Source organism: Mesoplodon mirus (assembly GCF_964341445.2).
Source record: "Mesoplodon mirus genome assembly, chromosome: X".
Lineage (NCBI taxonomy): Eukaryota > Metazoa > Chordata > Mammalia > Artiodactyla > Ziphiidae > Mesoplodon > Mesoplodon mirus.
Genome location: NC_138981.1, coordinates 136,930,838 through 136,958,670, shown reverse-complemented (window position 1 = coordinate 136,958,670; position 27,833 = coordinate 136,930,838). Strand labels below are relative to the sequence as shown.

Sequence of the window (27,833 nt, the reverse complement as noted above, 5' to 3'; positions counted from 1 at the left end):
ATTTTACTGATTTTTTCCATTGTAGTTAGTGTCTCTTGTGTCTAGTTAAGAAATCTTTACCTAAAGTCCTGCAGATATTATCTTATTTTATCTCCTATAAGATGTACTGATTTATCTTTCACATTTGGTTATTAATACATCTGGAATCAGTTTTTGCATATGGCATGAGGTGGGATCCAAATACGTATTTTCCCATGTGGATATCCAGATGGCCATTTTCCAAAAAGGCCATCCTTTCTCCAATGAACTTCAGTATTATCTGTGACATGTGTTGGGTCAGTTTCTAGACTCTCTATTCCATTGCTCAGTTGTTTTTTTGTTTGTTTTGTTTTTTCATATTCCTGTGCCAATAACACATCAACGTACTTACTATGGCTTTACAAGTCTTGGTATATGGTGATGTAAGTGCCCTTCGCTTTGTTCTTCTTCAGGAGTATCTTAACTATTTTCAGCCCTTTGTACTTCCATATAAATTTGATAATCAGATTGTCAATGCACAAACACACACACACACACACACACACACAGCCTACTGTGATTTTTTATTGCAATCACATTGTGTCTATAGATCAATTTGGGGAGAATTAACTTCTTAACAATATTGATCCTTCCAATCCATGAACATGATATATATCTCCATTTCTCTAGATTGTCTTTAATTCATCAGCAGCGTTCTGCCATATTCAGTGTAGAAATCTTGCACTTCTCTTTTTATATTAAATCCTGCATAATTGATGGGGTTTTTTTGTTGATACTGTAAATGGTATCATTAAAATTTTTTTGTTTGTTTGTTGCTAGTATATAAAATAACATTGCTCATTAATTCTAATAGTTTATCAGTAGATTTTAAAAATTATGCCTGCTCCAGGTTTTAAATTAAAATATTACTAGAGACACTGCATTTGTCCATGAGTTTCTGCTACCTACCATATTCCATTCTGCTCTGTGCACATCATAGCATTTATGAGAAGTCCTTTTTGGGTGTAACCTGAGGCTCATGAGACATGCCCCTGGGTTTCTTATGGCAGGAGCTTGAGATTTTAACCAAATGAAATTTAGAAATAAATAAAACCTTTAGTAAGTGTGCATTACTTGTCAAGTATTGCTCTAAGGGAATACTGTTCTTAGTCCTTTGCAGGTGTTAACTCATTTAAGTTCCTTAACAGTCCTATGAATTAGGTACTGTCATAATCTCATTGAACAGGTGGGGGGAAACTGAGAGAGGACAAAAAAATTTCTCAAGGTCAGCCAACATGTTAGTGGCTAAGCGTTTCACCATTACACTATTTAGCCACTCCTAGTTTATAAAGTCTTCAACGTGAGGCTCTCCACCTCCTCGTCCTGAGCCCTGGATTTCCCCCCAAGTCATCACTCCATCTGCAGTTGACTACTGCCCTTCACCTCAGGCTACTTCTGCGGATTAAGGATGCGGGAAATCAGGCCAAGCTTCATAGAGGTGAGCTGGTCTTTACAGGCTGAGGAGGATTTGAGCATGTAAAGATGAAGTGAGGAACAGTGTCAAAGACATGGAGAAGAAACATAGAGAAGTACAGAGTACGGGTTCTCAATCTAGGACTGGTCTTGGGGGGACCCAGAGTTTTCATACCAGTTATTGTCATTACCAATATTATTTTTACTCTGAGTGCTTTCATCAGAACAATCATATATACCACCATTAATACTAGAGTCATTTGAAAATGCCCCATCTTTGTATTGTTCAGTCACTGCGAAGGTCACATTTCTTCTGTGGTATCATTACAACCTACAATGACTAACAAATATTTGAATGTATCTGTGTTGCAGACCTATGGAAATACAACTTGTTACAGCCTCCCTCCACCCATTGTGATTAGGTTTGGCCTCACAACTTCCCATAAATTAGCAATATCATAACAGAATACTTGAGGGCGTATCAATGTGTTCTCAGAAAAAAGTTTCTAGTTTCTTTGCTTGGGATCAAGAACCTTCAAGAGAATGATTGGGGATAGGGCTCAGGTGGTCAGAGGACAGGAACAATCAAGAACTACTGCCTTAAGAATCAGTACGATGGCATCAAAAGCACAAGCAACAAAAGAAAAAAGAAATAAGCTGGACTTCATCAAAATGACAACTTTTTGTGCATCAAAGGACACTACCAAGAAAGTGAAAAGACAGCCCTCAGACTGGGAAAAAAGAATTGCAAATCATATATCTGATAGGGGTCTAGTATCTAGAATATATAAAGAACTCTTGGTCCCCGGAAGTGATGCACGGAGAAGCCCACGTGTGCGATTCTACCCCAACATGGTGGTGCTCCTCAAGAGGTTGCTGCATCCCCGGAGGCCCCCAGTGGCCTTGGGACACCCCCTGGGATGGGGTGCGAGGCCAGCCTGGGCACTGATCCCAGGGCTGCTGTGAGGGTACGGTTCGCCCCCAGCCCCACAAGCTTCTTGCACCTGGGCGGCCTCCACACTGCCTTGTACAACTACGTCTTTGCCAAGAAGCACCTGAGGCTGGAGGACATGGATCAGACCTGCCTTGTGCTTGGGGCAGCAGAGAATATTGAGGACATGCTGGAGTGGGCAGGCATCCCCCCTGACAAGAGCCCCTGCCGAGGAGGTCCTGCAGGACCCTACCTGCAATCTCAGTGACTTGCGCTCTACACCCATGCTACCGAAGCTCTGCTGAAGAGCAGCGGCTGGAGCTCCTGAAGAGGGAGGACCTGAGGAACCATCAGACTGGCCAGTATGACAATCGGTGCCGGAGCCTGAGCCAGGCGCAGGTGGCCCAGAAGTTGGCCAAAGACCCCAAGCATGCCATCCACTTCCGCCTGGAGGGGAGGCACCAGCCTTCCAGGACTTGGTATATAGCTGGAATCCGCACAAGGTGGCCAGCATGGAGGGGGACCCGGTCATCCTGAAGAGGGATGGCTTCCTCACGTACCACCTGGCCTGCATGGTGATCGACCACCACATGGGCATCAGCCACATGCTGTGGGGCTCCGAGTGGCTGGTCACCACCTCTAAGCACCTGCTCCTCTACCAGGCCCTGGGCTGGCAGCCCCCGTGCTTTGCCCACCTGCCCCTGCTTCTCAACAGGGATGGCAGCAAGCTGTCCAAGAGACAAGGGGACATTTGCTGCTGGCGGCTTCCTGCCGATCCCTCGCTCGACATCGTCACCAACTGCGGCTCAGGGTTTGCAGAGAAGCAGATGGGCAGGACCTTGCCAGAGCTGATCACACAGTTTGACCTGACCCGGATCACCTGCCACTCAGCCCTGCTGGACCTGGAAAAGCTCCCAGAATTCAACAGGCTGCACCTCCGCCAGCTGGTGAGCGATGAGACCCAGAGACACCAGCTGGTGGGGAAGCTGCAGGCCCTCGTGGAAGAGGCTTTCGGGAGCCAGCTGCAAGACAGGCATGTGCTGGATGCAGCCTACGTGGAGAGGATCATCCTGCTGAGACAGGGGCACATTTGCCGCCTGCAGGATTTGGTCTCCCCAGCGCACTCCTACCTATGGACTCGCCCTGCTGTGGGTCGAGCGCAGCTGGGTGCCATCTCAGAGAGGGTGGACGTCATTGCCAAGCATGTGCTGGGGCTTTTAGAAGGATCCGGTGGGAACTTAACTCAGGACATGCTGAACGGAGAACTGAAGAAGCTGTCAGAAGTCTGGAAGACACCAAACACAGTAACGTGATGAAGCTCCTCCAAGTGGCCTTCAGTAGACAGCTGCAAGGGCCTCCTATAGCTGAGATGATGTTGTCCTTGGGACCAAAGGAAGTGCGGGAACAAATACAGAAGGTGCTTTCCAGATGGAGAGAAGGTGTGCGGGACAGCAGAGGTGGCCGTGGGAACCGTAGTTGCGGGACCTGCCCTCAGACGGGAGGAGCAGGAGGCCTGGACCCCATCGGAAGCTTGTGGAAGGAACCAAGGGTGGGCGCAGAGCCTCCGAGTGCACAGGTGCATTTATGGCGCCACGCCATGCCTGTCCTAATCAGTTGGCCAGCGTCAGCCAGCCACCTGTCACCTCCCTGACTCTGGAAAGGAAGGCCTCATATCTGGTTCTGACACCACAGTACACAGCAGAGGTTAGGAGCTGCTTCACAGAACAGTCACAGCTCATGTTTTAGTCTGCTCAGGCTGCCACGACAAAATACCACAGACTGGTGGCTTAAACAGCAGAAGCTGATTTTCTCAGGCTTCTGGAAGCTGGCAGTCCAAGCTCAAGGTATTGGCAGGTTTCGTTTCTCCTGAGGCCTCTCTCCTCGGCTTGCAGACGGCTGCCTTTTTTTTTTTTTTTCTGTTTTTGCGGTATGCAGGCCTCTCACTGTTGTGGCCTCTCCCGTTGTGGAGCACAGGCTCCAGACGCGCAGGCTCAGCGGCCGTGGCTCACGGGCCCAGTTGCTCCGCGGCATGTGGGATCTTCCCGGACCGGGGCACGAACCTGTGTCCCCTGCATCGGCAGGCGGACTCTCAACCACTGCGCCACCAGGGAAGCCCCTGACGGCTGCCTTTTTGCTGTCTCCTCACACGGTCTTCCCTCTGTATGTGCCCTCGGTATCTCTCTGTTTGTCCAAATGCCCTCTTCTTAAGAGGACACCAGTCCTCTTAAGTGGACAGGTGATATTGGGGAAATTTCTGCTTTCTGTTTGTCTCCTCCACTAGTTGGTCACCACACCACAACCAAGATGAAGAAAAGTTCGTCATTACCGGTTGTATGAATATCTCCAGATATTTACTCTCAGAGTCTGCTGGTATGGGAGTTTCTCATTCTTCGATTTATTACCCTCTTAGCAGCAGCCCTAGCTACAAGGGCCTTCATTATATCCTAATTGCCAGTGCCAATTGCCCTTATTTTTTATGTTAAAATCCATTTGTAAACGCATTTCAGCAGCTCTACCATCTCAGCATCATTGGTAATTTAATCTCCCTCCCCCTCTATTAGTGCCACAGGGGGCTGACCAGAGCAGGCGGCGCCCAGGCTAATCAGATCACTAGTTTGTCTGAATGTTAAACTCAGCAGGAACTTGATGGGATGTTGTGGGTCAGATCGGGGGCATATTAGATCTTCCGCCAGCTAGCTCTCAGGACCAACCAGGGGAGGGACCTGGAAGCAGACAATGAAAACATGGACCTCAGCTTGGAGGGGCTGATGGGGGACGGTCTGGGAAACTGTCAGGCAAGGTTGCTGGAATTGAGGGCTCTGCGAGGGTGTGATTTGATGCGAAGGAGAATTTCCCGGCATATGAAACAGTGCTTCTCATCTGACCTGTTCACTCACCACTTCTCAGAACACTTCATGCAGCGAGCTGTGGCAAAGAGCGCAGTGAACAGCAAATCGGGAGACTGGGGACTTTACCTGCTTGGTTCCTCACTCCCTGGGTGTCTTGGTAAAGCTCCTTCACCTCCCTGGGTATCACATTCCTCAACTGGGGGTAATAATCCCAACCCTACTGACCCCTCAAAATTTGGATGAGGACCAAATGAAATTTAAAATTAAAACGTTTTAGTGAGCATGTATTATTTGTCAAGCACTTCTCGAAGGAGGTACTGTTCTTAGCCCTTTGCATGTATTAATTCATTTAATTTCCTCAACAGCCCTATGAGGAAGGTACCACCATAATTTTATGGAACAGATAGGGAAACTGAGACAGAGAGGACAAACCTTTCCCAAGGTCACACAGCATATCAGTGGCCAAGCGTTTCACCATTGTACTATTCAGCCACTCCCAGTCTATAATATCAAGCTCCTCAGCCTGGCCGACATCAGCTGGAGGTTCTCTTCACCCCCTCATCCTGAGCCCTGGTTCTCAGCAGGTAGGAGAGGGGTAAGCATCCTTCTCGTTCCATGGTGCTCCTTTCCGGCCATTGTTCTGCCATCTGCATGTAAATTCTCCTCCTCTTCAGCTACTCACTCCACCCATGTGACTCTGCCATCCGTCTCCCTTCCTGGCTGCTGTCATCTAATGGCCTCCTACTCATGTCACTGGAGTCTCAGCCCACAGGATCACAGTCTTCCTTCTTCCCCAAAGCCAGACCATCATCTTGGGTGACTTCAGTGTCCGGGAGGGCAACCCAGCCATAACTGTACCTACCAGTCACAGTTCAGTCCGGGAAGCAGAGTCATGATGGGCGTGAAGGGAAATTAGACCTCACAACATGGTGGGAGATGCTGGGCAGTGAAGTCTAGAAGGGAGAGCTGGAGGGTCAGAGCAAGAGTTCCTAAAGCGTTTCCCCAAAGCACTGGTATGATGAACAAGTCAGAGCTTACAGGAAAATTGGAGAAGCTAAGTATGTTTAGCTGCTTCAGTCAGCAAAGAAGGCGAGTTTGTGGGCAAATCTATGAAAGCTGCTGCCTCTGTGTTCTATCACCTGGCGTAGGTCCATCTGATGGTGGGCCTGAGGCCCCGGGCCACTGCTGGGAAGAAGAGCTGAGTGTAGAACAGAGGAAAGCAAGGACAAGCTGGAACATTCTAGGCACCTCTGCCTCCATCTGTCACCATATAAGGCCATGAAGACTTTCAGGAAGCAATGGGCTCTTCTTCACACATCAGCCTTCTCATCACCAGGGACCTTCCCCTCCTCCCGTCTTCAGCCACCCCTTCCATAGCCATAACCCAAATGTACTCATCCTCTGAAATTCCTCATGTAGTCATCACGCAATATGGCCACAGCCCCTTCAGTTGTTCTCACTGAGGTCACTAACCACCCCCTTGTCATTCATTCAACAAACATTCATTGAGCTCCCCACTGTGTGTCAGGCACTGTGTTAGATGCCAGGACACAGTGGTGAACAAAGACAGATCAGAACATGCTCTCATGAGCTTCCAGTCTGGTCGGGGTGATGGGTTTTGATTCTACTATAGTCCCACAAATAAATAAAGAATTGTAATGGAGAAAAACACTCTGAAGGAGAGGTAAGGACATGGTGCAATGAAAGAGTAGCTGGGCGAATTTGTCTGAATTGGGGACGTCAGGGAAGGCTTCCCTCAGGAAGTGATGGTTGCACTGAGATGCTGTATTAGAAGTTAACTAGGGACCTCCCTGGCGGTCCAGTGGTTAGGAGTCTGAGCTTCCACTGCAGGGGGCACAGGTTCAATCCCTGGTCAGGGAAGATCCCGCAAGCCACACAATGTAAAAAAAAAAAAAAAAGTTAACTAGGCAAGGATGAGAGAGAAAGATTTCCAACAAACAATGTCTGCAAAAACCTTGTAGCAAGAGAAACCAGGATTCCCTGGGGCCCCACTCACTCCTCAACTCACTCCAACCTGGTTTCCTTCTTTATCATGCCACCAAACAATTTCTGTTAAGGTCACCAAGGTTCACTTTGTCACTAAAATAAGCTTTGTAGAGAAGGAATTATATTCCAGGAGAGGGTGGATGGCTAGGTTAGCATCCTCAAGGTAGATGCAGCAGCAGGACCTGGGGGGTGAAGGGGATTGTTTGGAAGGTATCAGAAGACAGGGGTTGAAATGATGCATAATGGGGACTAAGATGAATTGAGAAGGCAAAGAGCCAGGAGAGGCTGATGAACCACGAGACGGGCAGAGAGAAGAGCGTGGACAAAGAGAGTGTGTGGGGCCCACGTGAGGACCTGAGCAGCCGGAGTGTGGATGGGAGTCTGGGGAGAGAGGTAAGGGACAGGACCTGGTCACGAGTGACTTTGTAGCTCGTGGTAAGGAGTTTGCACTATATCCTGATGGCCACGGAACCCATCGGGGCTGGGAAAGATCCTCAAGTCAGATCTGGACACGGTGAGTGGGTGCTGGCCGTGAGGATGTTCGTGTGCAGGTGCCCACCTTAGTATGGAGGAGATGATTCTGGAGCTCAGGGGAAAGGTCGGGAGTAGAGGTAGAGCCATTGGCTTTGTCTGTGCACAAGTGGTAATTCAAGTCCCGAGTGTGCATGAGCTTGATGGAGAGGGAGTGTGGACAGAGAACGGGCCAGGAGCCCAAAACAGAGCCCTGAAGGACAAAGAATTTTACACAGGAGACTTGGAGTGGACTGAGGTCAGAGGAAAGCCAGGAGAGGTGGTGTCCTGGAAGCCCGTGGAAGAGACCCCTTCAGAAGAGGAGCAATGGACCAGAGCTGTCAAGAGGTCCCAGAAGATGAGAACCTCTTTGAATCTAAATCCCGGGCCCAATATCCAGTACCCAGCCATGTCCCTGGCACAGCAGAGGCACTCAACGTTTGTGGAAGGAAGGAGTTGATGCTTAAATGTTTCGGTAATAAACAGCACAGGCAGTAGTCCTTCACATGTTTGTTTACTACAGGGTACCCCTAGGGGTGAATGATTCGAGTCACTGAAATCAGCATGCTGGTGCCAGACTTATGGCCCACCCTTTCTACCTCCTTGCTAGCCAGCGGAAGCCATCTGCCTTCCAGAAGGAGCCCCTAGAACCAAGGCCCGGCCCTGGGGCCCTGAGATTGTTCCAATAGGCAGGAATCCTGGAGCTTCTCGGGGTGTCTGATTGACCCCATGGGTGGGGTCAGAGTAGAGGATCCAAGAGCCTAGAGCGGAGCGAAACGGAGACGAAGACCCATGAAAGTCTCCGTCTGGACGAGGGGTTCCCTGGAACTGGTTGGGGGCTTCCTTCGAGGAAGGCACTGCAAAGCCTGGGACTCCTGAGACGCAGGGCCCAGGAGGAGGGGTCTGGCTTGCTGGGGTTTGAGGGCAGTCCCCAAAGCTGGAACTCGGAAGGGGAAAGTCGTTCTGTGACTCTGTGTAGGGAAGGACCACCAAGAGATGGTCAGGAAGGGACTGCACGGACGAGCATGCACCTTCACCCCCCGACCCCAATCCCAGAGTCAAGGGCAGAGCAGCCTGCAGTGCGCAGACTGACCGCACTTGGCCGCCGCGTTTGTATTCCGAATGCGAGCCGCCACTGCGTGAATTATTAAAGCCCTGACTCCGAGCTCATCTCGCTCTCTGCGGAGCTGGCTCAGCGCAGCGGGAGAAGCCGGCCTCTGGCTAAGCCAAGGTCCCCCGGGTTCGAGCTGGAAGGCCTTGGAGGTCACCTGGGCCCACTCTCTACTTCGGGGGAGGCATCCAGAGGGGACGGGGCCTTGCTCAAGCTCCACGGTGGTGCAATCAGGACCGGAAACCCGGCCTTCCGAATACCAACCTGTCCGGGACCCTTTGCAAAATTCTGGATGTCCCCGGTCTGTGCAGTGGATGCAAGGTCCCCGTTGCAAAGTTCCCCATCTAGCCCTTTCCCTGGTGTCTTCACGGGGAAAGTACAGTGGAGGCATTTGATGCGGGGGGGAATGAGAGGACTTCGTTCACCCTCTGTGTTCTGAAGGCTTCCAGAGACGGCCATCAGAAGCAAGCGGGTACTGAGGGGAAACTGAGGCAGCTCATCAATTAAGAGCAGTCAGCCTTGCTTCCTACTTGCCTGCCAGGCCTGGAATCTGATACCAACACCCACACCCCCATCCCCCCTCCCCCCACCAGGTGCCCAGGGCCTTGGCCCCAGACCCCTGAAGGGGTTTCATATTTATCCTCTGAATCCGTAAGCAGCAGCTTCCTTTTAGGTTCTGCCTATCTAAGAAAAACCTGAAGGACTAGGTCTCTATGTGTCTCTGTCTCTCTCTGACTCTGTCTCTCTTTCTTAGAGTGGAACAGATATGGCCAGCTCCAGACGAGATGGAAGCAAAATTGAACCCAAAACTGCCAAAAAATTGTCCACCTCCAGCCTTGAAAACCTACCTTGCTCAATTCCTGCCGTTATCCCAGAGACAGGTTTCCCAATTCCACAGTTCAGCCCAACAAATGGGACCAGCTGACATCGTCTCTCCCCTGAATGACTGCATCAGCCCATTTCCAAACTTTGCCACCTTACAGTCTGCTTCCAGCACAGCAGCCAGAGAGACTGTACGAAAACACAAGCTAGGTCCCATCCCTCCTCTGCTCAAAACCCTGCACCAGCTCCTATCCCATGCGGAATGAGAGCCCAAGTCCTCACCATGGCCTACTAGGCCCTATCCGTCTTCTGGCCCTGACCACCACTCTCATCTCCTCGCCTTATACCCCTCCCTTTGCTCTCTGAATCAGCCACATGGGCCTCTTCGCTGTTCCACAAATATGCCAGGCGCATTCCTGCCCTGGGGTCTTTGCTCTAGCTGTCCCCTCTGCTGGAATGCACTTTCCCTGATATCAACTTCGTCCTTGCGGGTGTCACTTTAGCAGTGAGGCCTTCCCTGACCACTCCGGTTTGTGTTTTTTTTTAATTAAAGTACAGTTGATTTACAATGTTGTGTTAATTTCTGTTGTACAACAAAGTGATTCAGTTTTATATATCTATATGGATATATTCTTTTTCATATTCTTTTCTATTATGGTTTATCACAGGATATTGAATATAGTTCCCTGTGCTACACAGCAGGGCCTTGTTGGTTATCCATTCTATATATAATACTTTGCATCTGCTAATCCCAAACTCCCAATCCGTACCTCCCCACGCCCCTCCCCTTGGCAACCACAAGTCTGTTCTCTGTCTGTTTCTGTTTCACAGATAAGTTCATTTGTGTCATATTTTAGATTCTTCATATAAGTGGTATCATATGATATTTGTCTTTGACTTACTTCACATAGTATGATAATGTCTAGGTTCATCCATGTTGCTGCAAATGGCATTATTTCATTATTTTATATGGCTGAATAGTATTCTATTGTATATATGTACCACATCTTCTTTATCCATTCATCTATCAATGGACATTTAGGTGGTTTCCATATCTTGGCTATTGTAAACAGTGTTGCTATGAAACTAGGGGTACATTTATCTTGTCGAATTAGAGTTTTGCCCTGATCACGCCATTTAATACTCGTCACTGTCCCCATCCTGCTCTTCTTTTTTCCATAGCGCTTGCTAACATACTATACTGTTTCCTCATTTATGATGCCTCCTGTGTGTCTATCACTACCTGCTATGTTGTAAACCTCAGAAGGGCAGGGATCTTGGTTTGCTTCACTGATGTACCCCAAGTGTCTAAACCAGTGTTGAATGAATGAATGAAAGAAAGAAAGAAGGAAGGAAGGAAGGCATACGTTCTGATGGGAGCAGTCCTTGGAAGCCCTAAGAGGTTGTATACTTCTAACGCCCTTACCTGTGACTCTGGATGTGGCATGGGAGTATCAGCGCTGGTTGAGAGAGGCTCACAGCCAGGCCCATGGATGCTTTTAATCACAAGCTGCCTTCCATCGTTGTCACAAATAAATGTGGATTCCCGGGGAGTTGCAGTGGAGGAGACTCTGAAAACATTTCGGGGACCAAAAGCATGTATTTTTTGCCAGATAATCCTGGAAACTCACCACCCCTGTTAAAATTGTTTTTCTGTGAAAATGGGCTCTGAGGTTTAAAAAAACAAAAAAACAAAAAACTGAAAAGCACTTTGGAAACACAACCCCAAACTCTTCAGTCAGAATGGCCTGAACTGAAAACATGACAATGGTCCCACTAGAGAAACACGTCGTCCAAGTACATATGGGAAACTGCACTCTGGCAGGACAACATCCTGAGTAATGTCCAAAGGACAACTTCTAGAGCAGTTGATCAGTCTATGTGCAGTGCCTCATCGGGAGCAGATGTGTGCCTTGTTTTTCTCATTACCGTGATTTACTGTCTTCTGAGCTTATTAAAGACAGAGGCATGAGCCCACTTTGGGGTGTGTGTCCTGGGGGAATGAGGGGATAGAGGGAGGGAGAGAGAAAGGGAAGGGGGAGGGAGGGCCAGGCGAGGAGCTTGGGAGATTTCCACTCTGCACTGGTGGTTTGGATTCCTGCTGCTGCTGCCCAAAGCTGCTCCACCAGGGAAGTCCCAGTCTCACTCTTTTCTGATTTAGAATCTCCTTTCATAGTAATAATATTAATAATAGTAATAATACTAATCATATAGCATTCATAAGCAATAAACAAATTCAGACTTTTTGCATTTTAAAAAGTGACATATACTCTTCATTTTATGTATATTAGTTACAGGAGCAAGTAGATGCAAAACCTGCTTTTGTGACCCAATGTTTGAGATTCTCTTATTTTAACTTTAAAAATCTCATAATTATTGTTTTTAATTTACAGATCTTGTGTCTAAATGATTAGCTAAGAAATGACACTTAAGGCTGCTAGTTGTAAGGACTTTTCTCCAAAATACTTTGCTAGCCTTTATTTCAAATAAATGAAAAGTCTAATCGGCTATAATGGCCACTATGTTTTCTCTTCTTAACATTGTTTTCTGAAGGAATAGGAAGTGCTTGGGGTGTTTTATGGAAATTTTGGTGACATGAATATAATTTACATATCTGATGCAAATCATCCTGGGGTAAATTTGCAAAGTTGTTATCATCTTTCTCCTCCTCTTTAACTTGCATATGAATATCAGGTATTCTTTATGCTTATGCCTTTAAGCCACAGCCCTTTACAGATATAAAATAAACAATGCTTTATTTACATAGGAATAAAGTCAATTTACAACTGTATAATGAGTCAAAATGACCATGGGGGATAGTGTTAATAGCTGAATTATAAACTGATATTAGTCATTTCTATGCTAAGCCCCACAGGTGTTCACTTAATACTCACTGAGATGCTTTCAAACTACTCTGGTTTTAAAGGGGAAAATGTTTCCGTAATTTTTTTTTTTTTTTTGCGGTACGCGGGCCTCTCACTGCTGTGGCCTCTCCCGCTGCGGAGCACAGGCTCCGGACGCACAGGCTCAGTGGCCATGGCTCACGGGCCCAGCCGCTCCGCGGCACGTGGGATCCTCCCAGACCGGGGCATGAACCCATGTCCCCTGCATCGGCAGGAGGACTCTCAACCACTGCGCCACCAGGGAAGCCCCCCGTAATTTTAATGAAATAACCTTTCATTGAAATTGAACTAGGAGTTATTATCATCTTCAAATCTAGAAAATCCATGGCACACCATCACTGACCCGAGCTGGGAGATGTTGACCAAGGCCGTGACAGTTGTACAGGTGACAAAATGGAGGTGCAGGGTCATAGGACAACGCATGGCCGGGCCACGGTTAGAAGGCAGGGTAGCAGAGTAGGAAGATCAGAAAACCTGGCTGTGAGTCCTGACTCCCCTACTAATATCCTATGTGAGCCTGGGTAGATGACTGCTTCTCTTGGCCTCTGTCCTCAGAAGTAAAATGGAAACAATACAGACACTCTCCCCCTTACCCTACATCATTTGTATAATCGGAACCCAAGAGTGTCCAATTTGGAACCATCAGAAACCCTGCAAACTCTGCTAAGGGTTTTTGAGTGACGTCCAGAGCTAACAAGGGTGACACCATAGCACAGACGGAGTACTTGGGTGTAGGGATGGCCAGCAGGGGTAAAGAGCCATCTTGTTCAGTACACAGGGTCCTGACTGCAGCTATACTAGTTCACACCAAAGGATCTTTGCGTGGTCTCCCAAGCTCTGCTGGAATGGTCTTAAGAATGCCCCTGAATTCCCTGTGTGTTTTGATAGAGTGATGGCCCTTTACTTACAAGAAACTACTCTGGACACAGAAGCTGGAGAGATGAGCAGTTTCCTTGATCTGCATTCTAAACCACCCATCAGGCTGACATGTACACACTGCTATATTTAAAATAGATAACCAACAAGGACCTAGGTAACCAACAAGGACCTACTGTATAGCACAGGGAACTCTGTTCAATATTCTGTAATAACCTAAATGGAAAAAGAATCTGAAAAGGAATAAAAAAATAAAAAATAAACCACCCATCAGTTACAGAGTGAACAAGGAACGTGCACTCTGGGGACTCCTGACTCACCAGGCCCAAGTGGCACTTGAGACACTTCCTGTAAGCAGCCCAGGGAGTCAGGAACATGTGTCAGTTCCTGCCCTGTCTCTAGAAAACAATATGACAATATTAAGACAATTTTGAAAGGAAAGAAAAGTAGCCATAACCCCCTATTCGAGCAGAACATTCTTCTTCTCCCTTTTGGACCTCCTCACAAGCACCAATATGCTTGTCTTGTTATTATCATCAGATACAAAAGATATTACATTCTGCTTTTTCTCCCCTCAAATTGCATCATTAATAATTCCATGTTGCTGGGCTTCCCTGGTGGCGCAGTGGTTGAGAGTCCGCCTGCCGATGCAGGGGACACGGGTTCGTGCCCCGGTCTGGGAAGATCCCACGTGCTGTGGAGTGGCTGGGCCCGTGAGCCATGGCCACTGAGCCTGCGTGTCCGGAGCCTGTGCTCCGCAACGGGAGAGGCCACAACAGTGAGAGGCCCACATACTGCAAAAATAATAATAATAATAATAATAATAATAATAATAATAATTCCCTGTTGCTACAGTTTTTGCCTTTGTCATTTTTTTAAAAATAACTGTCTTTGGTAATGAAAGTAACTCATGTGCAAAAAAAAAAAAAAAAAGAAAGTAACTCATGTGCATTTCAGAAAAGTGAAGAAGCACTTACAAACAAAAAGAAGAATGTAAATATCCCTGTAACCCACACTGCCATCATATGATGTAAGCCTCTGGTGGAAGCTTCAGATCCATAAGGCAGCACCAAGATTCTGTCTGCCGCCCCAAAAAAGGACCAGGGAAAGAGCGGGCTGCAGGAACAAGCAGTGTGTGCCTGGGTGTGCAGGCTGCTCCCACCCAGGACCAGCAGGAACTGATCTCTTCCTGCAGAGGCAGCCAGAAGCCACATCACCCCCTGGGCCAACAAGGCCTCACCTGATCTGGTGTCCATAACCTGTCTGAAGGTAGCTCCTCCCGCCCCTCCTCACTCCCTCTGCTCTCGGGCCACCAGCCTCTTTGCTGGACCTCCAACATTTTAAGCACTGTCCTGCCTCAGGGCCTTTGCATGTGCTGTCCCCTCTGCCTGTAACACTCTTCCCCTAGATACGCAGGGGACTAGCTCCCCTACCTCCTCCACAAATATCACCTCCACAGACAGACTTTCCTTGACCATTGAATCTAAAACATCACCCTTTACCCCTCGCTCCATCTTGATTGTCGTTGATAGCACACATCCCTTGTAGACATGGTTCCTATGTATCTGCATGTTGTTTGTTTAATGTCACGCCGCACTAGAATGTCAGCTCCACACAAGCGGGAGCTCAGACTCTGTCGTTCACTGCTGTATCCCCATCCCTGGCAGAGGGATGGTTTGTTGGATGAACAAACACAGGTAATCCCACCTCAAAAGCCAAAGTATGAGAAAAGAAAGCACCCACCTTATTTCCAGAAGGAAAATAATTTTATTGTGTTCTCTGATTACAAGGCTAATATATGATCATTATAAGCCTTTAGAAAATAGCATGAAGTGTTCAGAACAAAACAAAAAATGACATGTAATCTGGTTTTCTTGAGAAAAATCACTGTTACTATTTTGATATGTTTCTTCTCTCCCTCTCTCTTTCCTCCCCTCTATATATGGATAGATGGATAGATAGGTAGGTAGATGATATAGATAGATACATAGAGATAGATATGTATAGAAATATGTATACACACCTCAAAAAAATGGAATTCATGCTGTACACGTTATTTTGTAAGATTACTCTGCACTGAATATCCTTGTAACTCAGTCTTTGCCCACATCCAGAATTATTCCCTAAGGATAAACTACTAGAAGCAGAATTGCTGGGTCAAAGAAAATGAACAGTCACACGGCTTAAACTATGGGCTGACAGTTGCCTTCCAGAAAGACTGAACCATGTGCACTTCCCAGTGCTGAAAGATAGCACCCACCGTCTTGTACCTGCACCAACACTGGCAGTTCTACCTTCTTAAAAATACTTGCTCATTTGATAGGCATTATTGCTTTCGTTTGCACTTCTCTGTTTATTAGTGAAGAGGAACTATTTTTCACATGTGTGGGCTGATTGGAGTTTATTCTTTTGATGCTCATTGTTATTCTGGGGCACAATCAAACCCAATCCTTACCACCCCCCACCCCTGCCAGCCACTGACTTTGTGTCATAGCTGCCTCCCAAACTTGCTGAGTGACTTTGGTACAGGGGTTACCTTTGCAGGGCCACCACGTCATTGACTGTAAAAAGAAGATACCACAGACCTCATAAGATTGGCATGAGGGTTAATCGTATGGTATGTGTAAGGTATTTATCACAGCATCTAGTGTTTAGTAAGTCCTAGTAAAAGGGCAAGAAGAAAAAATAAGTTGGTGTTACACTACTGTCAGTAATCTCTAGGGTTTCACAATTAGCTACAATTTGAGCTATTCATTTGGAATTGGTTTTTTAAATCAGGGAGCTTACCAAATCTTTACTAGAAATATTTGTTAAATTTTATCAAATATCTCTTTGGTATCTATTGAAATTATCATGTGCTCAGTCACCTCTGAACTATTGGTTGATGTGATTAATGTTAACAGTGAATTTTCTGACGTTGAATCACCCTTACATTCGTGGATTCATTCAGTGAGAAAATATTTATTCAGCATCTACTTTGTGCCAGGCACTGTTCTAGGCTCTGGGGATGCAGCAACACAAGAGCAAACAAGACAAACAAAGTCACTGCTCTTGTTCTAGTAGATGAGGGACATCAGAATATCTTATGCTTTTCTGATGGGAGTGAAAATTGGTACTTCAACTTAGCCAAAACAATTTGGCCTAATATTGTGGAGTAGGATGTTTGTGTCCCCTACAATGTAGCAGTCACTTCTAAGTACAATAGGAGACCTGTATAAGGATGTTCACAGCAGCACTGCCCACAATAGCACAGAACAAGAACAACGCAAATGACAACAGGAGAATGAATAAACAAATTATGGTATATCATTCAGTGGTGAAAGTGAATGAACTAAAATTTTTAAAAATAACATGGAAAAATGTTAGTAACAATGTTGAGTGAAAAAAGCAAGCCAAGATTACATATATGGTGTGACCCTTTTTTTATGAATTTCAAAAAGAAAACGACAATCTATTGCATACATATGATAAAATTACATATATATATATGCATTTCGATTATAAATACAAAAATTCAGGATAGTGATTACCTCTTAATTATGGGAGAGACAGGGAATAGGATAGAGGACGAGCACAAAGCCAGATGTCAGATAAGGGTAATGTCTTAGTTCTCAAGTTGGATATAAGGATCAAAGGCAGACTTTATATTAATTTAAACAATTAAAATGAATATATTAAGGCTGTGAAAAAATCAGTAGTGATAGTGTACTGTAAACCAAGGGTTATGATTAATTCTTTGTAACAGAGGTTCTAAAGAAAAGGAAAAGAATTGGTTAACAATTCTGGTTAAGCATAGCAGATTGAACAGATGAGTTTATTCTGCTCCCTCCAGAAACCTCACTCAGATTGAGTCTAAAGGGATGTTTTAAAGTATTATAAACTCACAATGGCAAAAAGAGCAAAAGAAAAGATCTGCAAGATAAATGGCGATTTTCAGAAGCTGGAACGTGGACAGAGGAACAGTGGCTGACTTAACCAGCTAGAGGAAGCCACCAGAGGGGAGAAGCAAGCTGATTTCCAGAGAACCCAGAGAGTCTTCAGAATTGGAGATGCCAGGCACCAAGGAAGGCAGGGTAATGCATGGGGCTGAAAATACAAGGGTTTATTAAAAATCTTATAAGGGGCAGGTCCCCATTTCTATCCCAGCCAGTCAGGTATCATACCTCCAGTCAGGAGGCAAGAGGTTTATTCTCTGTGAAACTTTGAACACCAGGCACTGTGAAGGATGGGAGGGCAAGCAGAGAGATTAGCAAACCTGCACGCTAAGTGATGTCTCCCTCTCCCCCAGCTCCCAGAACTCTGGAAGCTAAGGCCACCAGGTGACCAGCTTCCCACTGGCCCACCGGCAACACATCCCCACACACAGATTCCAGCGGAAGCAGAAAAGGCACATTTCAAACAAACATTAATATTAAGGGAGATACAGCAAGATGTTGCAATAATTAAAGAAGGAGAGGAGGTTATGGGAAAGGAAAGAGGCAAAGGAAAAGCTATTGGTAACTTTAAAAATATGATAGTTGGAATTTAAAATTCAAGAGGAAGTTTGAAAATAAAGTCGAGAGACTCTCCAAGAGATAGAGAGAGAAGAAAGAAAATATTTTAAAAATTAGGGTATTCGTCTATGAGGTCCAAAATTCAATTAATAGGAGTTCCAACAAAAGAGAGCAGACTAAATAGAGGAGAGAAAAAATAATACAGTGAAATTTCTCAAAACTAAAGGATGTGAGTCTTCATGAAAGATGTGAAGTTGAAAAGTCCCCACCAAGTACTTATGAAAATAAATGAAAAAAATACCCACATGAATATACAGCATCATAAGAATTCAGAATACTGTGGATAAGGAGGAGATCCTCAAAGCTTCAGAAAAGGAAAGGTGGTTCCAAAGATTGGTAATCAGAATGGTACATGGCTGACTAGTTGCAGTAATGGAAGCTAGAAGACAGTAAAGGCATGCCTTACATTTTTTCAGAGAAAATTGTTTCCAAGTTAGAATTCTATATCCAGCAAAGTATCAATCACACGTGAGGGGGAAATAAAGCTATTTGCAAACATATACAATCCCCCAAAATATGTAACTCCCATGCACACTTTCTCAGGAAGCTAACAGAGGATGCCCCCTCAAAATGAAGTATTAAAACATAAAAGAGGGTAACATGTGATCTAAGAAAATGGGAGAGAAAGAGGGAGGAGAAGAGAATCTCCAGGCTGAGAGTTGTGCACTACGTCTAAAGAACAAGTCATTGTAAGAAGGCGATCCCCAAGGGTGAAAAACAAGGAAGCAAATCTGACGTGTGTGGCTGTATTACAAGGAATTTTACATCTCTGATGAGAAAGCCTGGAAGAACACTGAATCATAGGTGCAGAGAAAATGAAAGCACATCAACTAAAGGCAGCAAGTATTGACTCCAGGAAAAATCAAAAGGTGTGTTGTAACGGGAAAGAAAGATATTGTTTGGCTGTGAACGATATCTACATAGTCATGATAATGTAAACACTGAACATTTATTCCACCAAAGATTATGGTAGAACTATATTGGGAGCAGGGGAAAGAGGGAGTATAGGGGTGCCCACTAGTGTGAGAGAGACCACTCCTCATCTTAAAATAGTTAGGCCTGATTAAATCATGTGTAAAATGAAAAATCAAGGAATATTAGTATAAGAATGTTATTTTGAATATAGGAGGTTAATACCACTTTAAAAAGATGTGATTTGAACACGTTATCTCTGTAGAATGATGTGCAGGAATGGGGAGGAGAGTGGGCCCAACTGTTTTTCAAGATTAGTCCACTTATATGGAAACTGCTACGATTTTAAATTGCATTTATATATTACTTTGATAAAAGATTAAAAAAAAAAACAAAACTGAAAGTCGGGACTTCCCTGATGGTCCAGTGGTAAAGAATCCGCCTTGCAGTGCAGGGGATGCAGGTTCGATCCTTGGTCAGGGAACTAAGATTGCCACATGCCGTGGGGCAACTAAGCCCGTGTGCCACAACTACTGAGGCCGTGCGCCTCAACTAGAGAGAAGCCCGTGCACCACAAAGAAAGATCCCTCATGCCTCAGAGAAGGTCCCGCTTGCCACAACTAAGACCTGATGCAGCCAAAAATAAACTAAATAACTAACTAAATAAATAATCTTTTAAAAACCCCAAAACTGAAAGTCCTTCACCCCCAGAGGTCACCACTGTTAACTGTTGAGTATGTAGCCTTCCAGATGTTTTGCCCCATCTTACACCACGCACAAAAATCAACTCCAGATGATGGATCAAATGCTTAAATGTCAAAAGTAAAACTTAAAAATTTTTAGTGGACCATAGCGTTCTGGCTTTGGGGTGGGGAAGAATTTCTTAACCAAGCCCCAAAATGCACTAACTAAGAAAAGATCAATAAGTAGGAAATTCTCCCACTCAAAAGACACGATAAGGGACTTCCCTGGTGGCCCAGTGGTTAAGACTCCACACTCCCAATGCAGGGGACCCGAGTCTGATCCCTGGTCAGAGAACTAGATTCCACATACCACAACCAAAAATTCCACGTGGCGCAATTAAGACCGGGTGTAGCCAAACAAATAAATAAATAAACAAATAATTTTTAAAAAACAAAACATCATAATCAAAACGAAAGGACTAGTCTGAGATTGGGAGACTTTTGCCACATATATAAACAACAAAATATCCAAGGCAAGGAACTACAAATCATTAAAAAGTGGGTAAGCGTTGCAATGAAAACAGGCAGAGGACATGAGCAGGTATTTCACAGGAAAGGAAATATGTATAGTCTCTGTGTCTCTGTTTGTCTCTCTGTCTCTCTCTACTGTCTGTCTGTATACACACACACACACACACAGAGAGAGAGAGAGAGAGAGAGAGAGAGAGAGAGACAGAGAGAGAGAGAAAGAGAGAGAGACCACGTCATTATTGATCAGGGAAATGCAAATCAAGAGAAGCTGAAGCCTTTCTCAAATGTCACCTCCTGCAGGAGGCCTTCCCTGGTTACCCTATTTAGGATTCTAGCCCCATATATTCCCTAATTTATATAGCACTTATCACCATCGAATACACTATCTACTATATGTGTTTATTTTGTTTATTTCCTGTTATCTTCATCCCACTAAAATGTCAACTACAGGAAGGCAGGGATTTTTATCTGGCACAATGCCAGGCACTTGGTGGACCCTTAATAAATATTTGTTGACTGAGTGGATGAATGGATTTAATAAAATAAGTGCTCAAAGAGAACTTAATAAATAAAATAGGAGAAAATATTCAGAGGTCTATTGAGAATAAATTTTCTCAAAATAAAGCAAGAACTGAATCAGCAGGTCATAAAAGCATACCACATATGAAGAAAAAATGGATACAGAATCATTAACTTGGAGGCATGTCTTGATTAAATTATTTAACTTGAAGTAGAGAGTTCTTCAGATAGTCAAGCAGAAAAAGCAAATCACCAAAGGGAATAAAAACCAGACTTTCCTGTACTTCTCCATAGATACTATCAGTGCCAGAAGACAGTGGAGCGATGTTCTACAAAGTTCTGAGGGAAAGAAAGTATGACTCGAATATTTCACCCAGCCAATGTATTATTCAAGGATAAATGCTATTCACAGTCAGGAAAGACTCAGGGAATTGAGTATGCATTAGCCCTTCTTGAAAAACATACCCAATGAGAAAAATCTTGCCAGCCAAGGGGTAGATCAGAATTCAGAAACAGAGAGCTATGAGCATTAGCTATTTATTTCTATTGAATCCATTAAAATATGAAACTAAGGCTAACTATAGAATCTCCACTAAATGACTGGAAGAGTCACAGCCTTGCAGAATAGAGTGCATTATAACTATTTTAAAAGTGAAGCCAAAATAACCAACAAAAATTGGAAAGTGGGAGAACAAGAAAATGAGGTGGAAAGATTGAAAAGATGAGAACAAGTCTCATCTTCCGTTGTGGAGGGTCAATTGAGAGTAGATATGTAGATTTCAAAAGGGGGGAGGTGAGGGGAGAGGAAGAAAAGGAAAGAATGTTTTTCAATCACTTAACAACCACGTGATCACCCTTCTGTCCCCCGGAGGGGCCTCTCTGGAGCTAATACACCTTAGGGGGAAGGAACATTTACATCAAGTTCAGCAGTACCTTTTTTTTTACACTAGCTCCTTTTTTATACTTTAAATTCAAGTAAAACCAAATTTCACACTTTTTATTAAAAACAACATGACTGGTATGATCCCAGTATTATAAAATTCTTTCTAGACAGCTTGCTGTGTTCTACCTGGACATGTGCATAAAGAGACGGTTGGGAAGCTATTCCCCCAATGGTAACCGTATTTCTTTCTTTTCTGGGTAATGGAATTGTTGGTGAGTTACTTGTTTCTTCATTGTAATTCTAAAATTGCTTCAGTTTTGTAAAACAATAAAGTGATTATTCTCTTAAAACTATTAACAATGAAGAAGCATTCTCCCTGTCTGCAAGCCAACGCATAGAAAGCTGTTTATCACTGCATTTTCTTATAATGGGGAATAATGAAAACAACATAAATGTTCATGTTGGAGGAATGGCTAAAGAAATGTGATATTTGCAAAAAGAGCTACAATGCAGCCACTTTAAAAAATTAAGTAGAATTGCCCTTGGAAAGACTGCCAGGGAAGATAGGTAAAAAAAGCAAGTTACAGAACGATGTTTATAGTAAGAAGCCGTTTGTAGCTTTGGATTTTTTTTAACACACACCAAAACTCTACATTTCTGTATATGGGTTACTGCAGAGGAAAAGGTCAGGACAGAGATGCACCAACCAGATAACTGGGATTCACTGAAGAGCAGCCAGGGATAGGGCCAAGGGCTGGCTTTATCTGGGAAGAATGACATTTTTAAAAGGAAGATTTATCATGTATTAATTGCATAATTTAAAACTCCTTTGTTTTTAAGACAGAATGTTCAGCTTGATAGTTTAAGGCTCATAGAAGGGTGAACTTTGACAATAGAATAATCATGCTCTAGTCTAGACCCAGCATAAAGGAGCTGGGAGAATCTGCCCCCTCTCTCCCCAAGATGGGTTGTGGTGGAGGAGTTTGCACCCTAACAGTGGGAGGGCGGGGGTGTGGCCATTCTCCAGTTAGGGCTGCAAGACAGTGAAGAAAGCCTTCTGGGAAGAGATTGAGAGTGTAGTGGCATTTGTTTGCAGTGGAATGGGAGTTCTTGGAAAGAGCTTGACGGGGACGGGCAAGAGTTGGGAGAAGCCAAAGTGAGAATGGTCATAGCGATAAGGGGAGGGGGACATTGGGTGAGAAAGGGGCTTGTCTTTCCTGAAGTGTCTGCGGATTACAGTGATGAGAGATCTGGTTGGAAATGACGGGCCTCAGACATACCCAGGTTAGTTTATGGACCCACTGGTGCCTGACAGCCCCCAGTTGGCAGTGGGGCAGCAAGGAACTCGTTCTGGGCAAGGGCTGCCAAGAGGTTGGTGGAGGGCTGGCAAGAGCCCTGCTTACCCGGTGAGGTGGTGGTAAAGCAGTTTATCCCTTATTTGCAGATGTGATGGATATTTTATAATAGAAATAGCAAACACATATAGTGCTTACTATGTGCCAGGCACTATTTGGAATGCTTTACACATATATTCAATCCTCACAACACCACCAGGAAGTTGATCTATCCCTGTTATACCGTCGTGGAAACGAAAGCACAGTGATAGTGAGTGACTGGCCCAAGACCCCAGAGCTTGGACATGGCAGAGCTGGGATTCAAACCCAAGCAGCCTGGCTCTAGTATCAGGGCTCTTAACCATTACATTAATTACAAAGTGCCATATTTTAATGATTCTGAGATGCACTTTTCTCATCTCTGAAATTGAGACGCATCTTACAAGCAATGGTATTTCATGGTTTAGCTGGCAACATATTCACTTTGTTAGGGGTATGCAAAATAACAGTGCTTCTTAAATTCAATGATACAGAGTATTAAACTGTCCAATTACCCATTCTCTTGAAATCATGGTGCCACGGCACTTCACACACATTAGTGCTTGGGGAAGATCTTCAGCACCAATAAGACCCAAGATTGGGCTGAGTGGGGAAGTGGTGGCATGATCAGGGCTTGGTGGTCCACCTCCCGAGTTTCATTAATGCACCCTTCAGCAGCAGATGGCAGCAAGACACCCAGTGACCAGGTAGGACAAAGGACATGGCCACAGCGGCCAGCAAGAATGCAGAGGGCAGCACAGAGACCCCCGGGTGGATCTGGGACTCCCTCTCCCTGAAGATACATAGGAATCTCCCCATGCCAGATGCCATCTTGGATAGCAGAAGTGTTTGGAGAAGAAAGTCGAAAAGACTGAGCATTTAGTTAGTTTGAAGTACCTAAAAAAACAATGGCCTTAATCTGCAGAAGAGTTCGTATCCTTTAATTACCAAGTCCACGATTTTTCTCTTCTACATCATGGGAACAGGAGTTTCAAAGTGAGATAAGAAGAATTATAGGAAGTTAGGAAGGCTGAACTTCTTTGCCTATCTGGGTAGCGTGAGTATAAATTGTTAATCTCACAATATTAATTATTTCTTTATTTGTATATTTAGTCGTTAAAAAAAAAGATTTAAGACAGCCTAAATAGTGTTATAACTAAAGGATTTGGAGAGACGTGCACTCAGGAAGCCAGGGATGTCCAAAGTGGCGTGTACACTTGGGTCTCTCAAGGCCCCAGTGGCGCTCTCCCATCACGTGGCAACCAGCAGCTCTCCATCCCTTAACTTTCCCAGACTCCTCTCCTCTCCACTCACCAGTCACAAGCTGCCCTTGCTGGGGCCCATTCCATGCCCCAGCACATGATTCTGCTTCCTCAAGCACAATGCTGACAATGCCTAGCTCTGCCAGGAAGGTCATCATGCCCCCTTCTGCTGGTACAGACTCAAATCTCATTGCTGTTTCCCCTTACCATGCCACACAGAACTTCCCTAAACACCAAGAAAACCAAAACCAAAGGAGAGACGTGACAGGCAGCACTTATTCTAGGGAGAGCCTTCTGGTTCCCAGAAAGAGATTCCTTCCAGTTTCCTCAAGTGGGGAGAGAGGGGACTCCATGGAGTGGACATGACTGCTTTGGTCAGCCCATAACCCTTCCTCCGTCTTCTAAGAATACCGGGTTTCTCCTTTAGGAAACTACTCCTCCTCAATTAATATGGTTAATTGAGGGAGGGAGGAGGCTGTTAATCGTAGCTCAGACTGGCCAGTGAGGGTAATCCATCTCTCTAGCCAGAGGAATTGGTCTAGGGGTGAACACCTGACTGAGGCTGGGTCGGTGAGACTCTTCACAGAGAAGAAGTGCATGGTGGGTGAGGATCCCTCTCTCTGCTAGCACCAAAAGCACTAAGAACCAACTAACTTCTGTCATCAGTGGCTGTCTACAGAAGAAATAAATTATCTGCAGAATGAAGTCAATGTTTGAGAAAAAAACATCCCAAGACAAAGAAGGAGGGGCAAAGCCCTAGCAATTTTAAGCCCCTAAAGCCAGCTCAAGCCCTGAACTTCCCAGTCTAGTGAACCAATAAATGCCTTTTTGGCTCAAGCTAGTTTGAGGTGGGTTTCCATCACTTGTCACCTAAATTGTCCTGACAACCGCAACGCACATACATGGGAACCCAGAATTCTGTGGATCTTCACTCAGACCACTAACATGGCCCAGCTACTCTGCATTGATTGCCCATAGCTACTGTCACAAACTGATTTCCTCACCCTCTACTATTTACTTCTCTATTCATGGCTTCTACACTATTGTGGTTCATGCTCCCTGATAACTTCAGCCTCCCAAGAACTTGGCAGAGGTACGTCTCTTCTTATGACTCCTCTGACCTCTGTTGACCTCATGGCCTTCCAGCTTCTGCTCCCACTGCTCACTACCTCATCCTTTAGAAGTTCCCAGCCACAACTTCCTTAGAGGATCTGATGGGCCAGGCTCATCTGTGTTGGGCCACAGCACAGATCAGTACATAGCTACACTGCAAGCTCCTTGAGGGCACCTAAGTATATTTGTCCAACTTTAAATTATCAGTTTCTACATGTTCATTGCTAGCATACAGAAATACAATTGATTTTTGTATGTTGATCTTGTATCCTGCAACATTGCTGAACTCATTAGTTCTAAGAGTTTTTTACATAGATTCCCTGGGATTTCTGCATAGACAATCATGCCATCTGCAGATAGGGACACTTTTATTTCACAAGGCCAAAATTGCTCGAACTGAAAAAACAAATACAGAAATCCACAATTATAGTTGGAGACATCAACCACCCTCTGTCAGTAATTGATACATCACGCAGGCAGAAAGTCAGTAGGGATGTAGATGACCTGAACAGCACTATCAATAGACTTAATGTAATTGACATTTATAGAATACTCCATGCAGCTCTTTCAGTACCAAGCGCAGCCATGGCTCATAGTTCCCAGAAGCATCTGAAGTGTGTAGCAACTCCAAAACATTGGACACTGGATAAACTGTCCAACGTGTTTGCTCCTTGTCCATCTACCAAACCCCACAACCTGGGAGAATGTTTCCCCCTCATCATTTTCCTAAGTAACAGACTTAAGGTAAAGAAGATCTGCATGCAGCAGCTCATTAAGGCTGATGGTAAGGTCTGAACTGATATAACCTACCCTGCTGGTTTTATGGAGGTCATCAGCATTGACAAGACCAATTCAGGACACCAAGTGTTGCTTTGCTGTTCATCATATTATGCCCAAAGAGACCACATACAAATTGTGCAAAGGGAGAAAGATCTTTGTGGGCACAAAAGGAATCACTTCTCCGGTGACCAGTGATGCTCAAATTATCTGCTACCCTAATCCCTTCAGCAAGGTGAATGACACCACTCAAATTGATTTGGATACTGTGTATGGTGGTGACCAGAGGTGCTAACCTGAAAAGAGTAGGTATGATCACCAACAGAGAGACATCCTGGCTGTTTTGATATGGTTCTTATGAAAGGTGCCAAAGGCAACAGCTTTGCCACCTAGATATCCAACATTTTCGTTACTGGCAAAGGCAACAAACCATAGATTTCTCTTCTCTGAGGAAAAGGTATCTACCTCACTGTTGCTGAAGAGACCAGGGACTGGCCGCCAGACAGAGGAGTAGGTAAAATGATCTATAGCAGGTAACATAATTTGAAAAGGTTTTTTAAACTTAAGTCTAATACAGCATGAAAATATAATAAAATAATCCATTCAACAACCACAGAATACACAAGCTCACATGGAACATTCACCAATATAGACCACGTTGTGGGTCATAAAATACATCTTACAATTTTAAAAGAGTAGAAATCATATAAAACATATTCATATATCACAATGGAATTAAATTAGAAATCAAAACAGAAAGATAGCTAGAAAATCGTCAAATTAATTAAACAACCTACTTACAAACAACACATGGGTCAAAGAAGAAGGCTCAAATAAATCTAAAAATATTGCTAACTAAATGATACAACTTATCAAAATCTGTGGGATGCAGCAAAAGCAATGCTTAGAGGGAAATTTATAGCATGAAATGCACATATTAAAAAAGAAGAAAGATCTAATATCAATAATCTAATCTTCCACTTTAGGAAACTACAAAAAGAAGAGCAATTTAAGCCTAAAGGAAGTAGAATAAAAGAAATAATAAAAATTGGAGCAGAAATCAATGAAACTGAAAACAGTAAAAACAGTATAGAAAATCATTGAAATCAAAAGCTGATTCTTTGAAAGATCAGTAAAAGTGATAAAACTAAACAGTCAAACCAAGAAAAAAAAAGAGAAGAAAAAAATTACTAATATCAGAAATGAAAGAAGAGCCATCACTACTGATCCCATGGACTACAGGATAATAAAGGAATACTATGAACAATGTTATGCTCACAAATTTGATAACTTAGATGAAGTGGATCAATTCCTTAAAAGGTACAAGCTACCAAACTTACACAAGGAGAAATAATTAATATGAAGAGGTCTATATCTATTTTAAAATTGAATGAATATTGTAAATCTTCCAAAACAGAAAACATGAGGCCCAGATGGTATAACTGGTGAATTGTACCAAACATTTAAGGAAGAAACTATGCCAATACTCTACAATCCCTTCCAGAAACTGGAAGCAGAGCAAACACTGCCTAACTCATTCTATGAGGCCAGCATTACACCAATACCAAAACCAGACTAAGGCATTACAAGAAAGGAAAATTACAGATCAATATCTCTCATGAACATTAATGCAAACATCCTCAATGGAATATTAGCAAATCAAATACAACAAAGTATGAAAAAATTATACACCATAACCAAGCAGGATTTATTCCAGGTATGCAAGGCTGATTCAACATTCAAAATCAACTAGTGTAATCCACCATATTAACAAGCTAAAGAACAGA

At 44.3% G+C, this 27,833-nt stretch overlaps 1 pseudogene across 1 annotated transcript in view; it reads left to right on the top strand.

Annotated features, from left to right (window-relative positions):
- The first annotated feature begins 2,283 nt into the window (after window positions 1-2,283).
- The window catches only part of LOC309796995 (nondiscriminating glutamyl-tRNA synthetase EARS2, mitochondrial-like), a 28,910-nt pseudogene continuing 3,360 nt past the window's right edge, over window positions 2,284-27,833 (top strand). Inside the window, exon 1 of the transcript in view lies at window positions 2,284-3,779. The product of the transcript in view is annotated as a nondiscriminating glutamyl-tRNA synthetase EARS2, mitochondrial-like (transcript). The remainder of the gene's footprint in view (window positions 3,780-27,833) is intronic.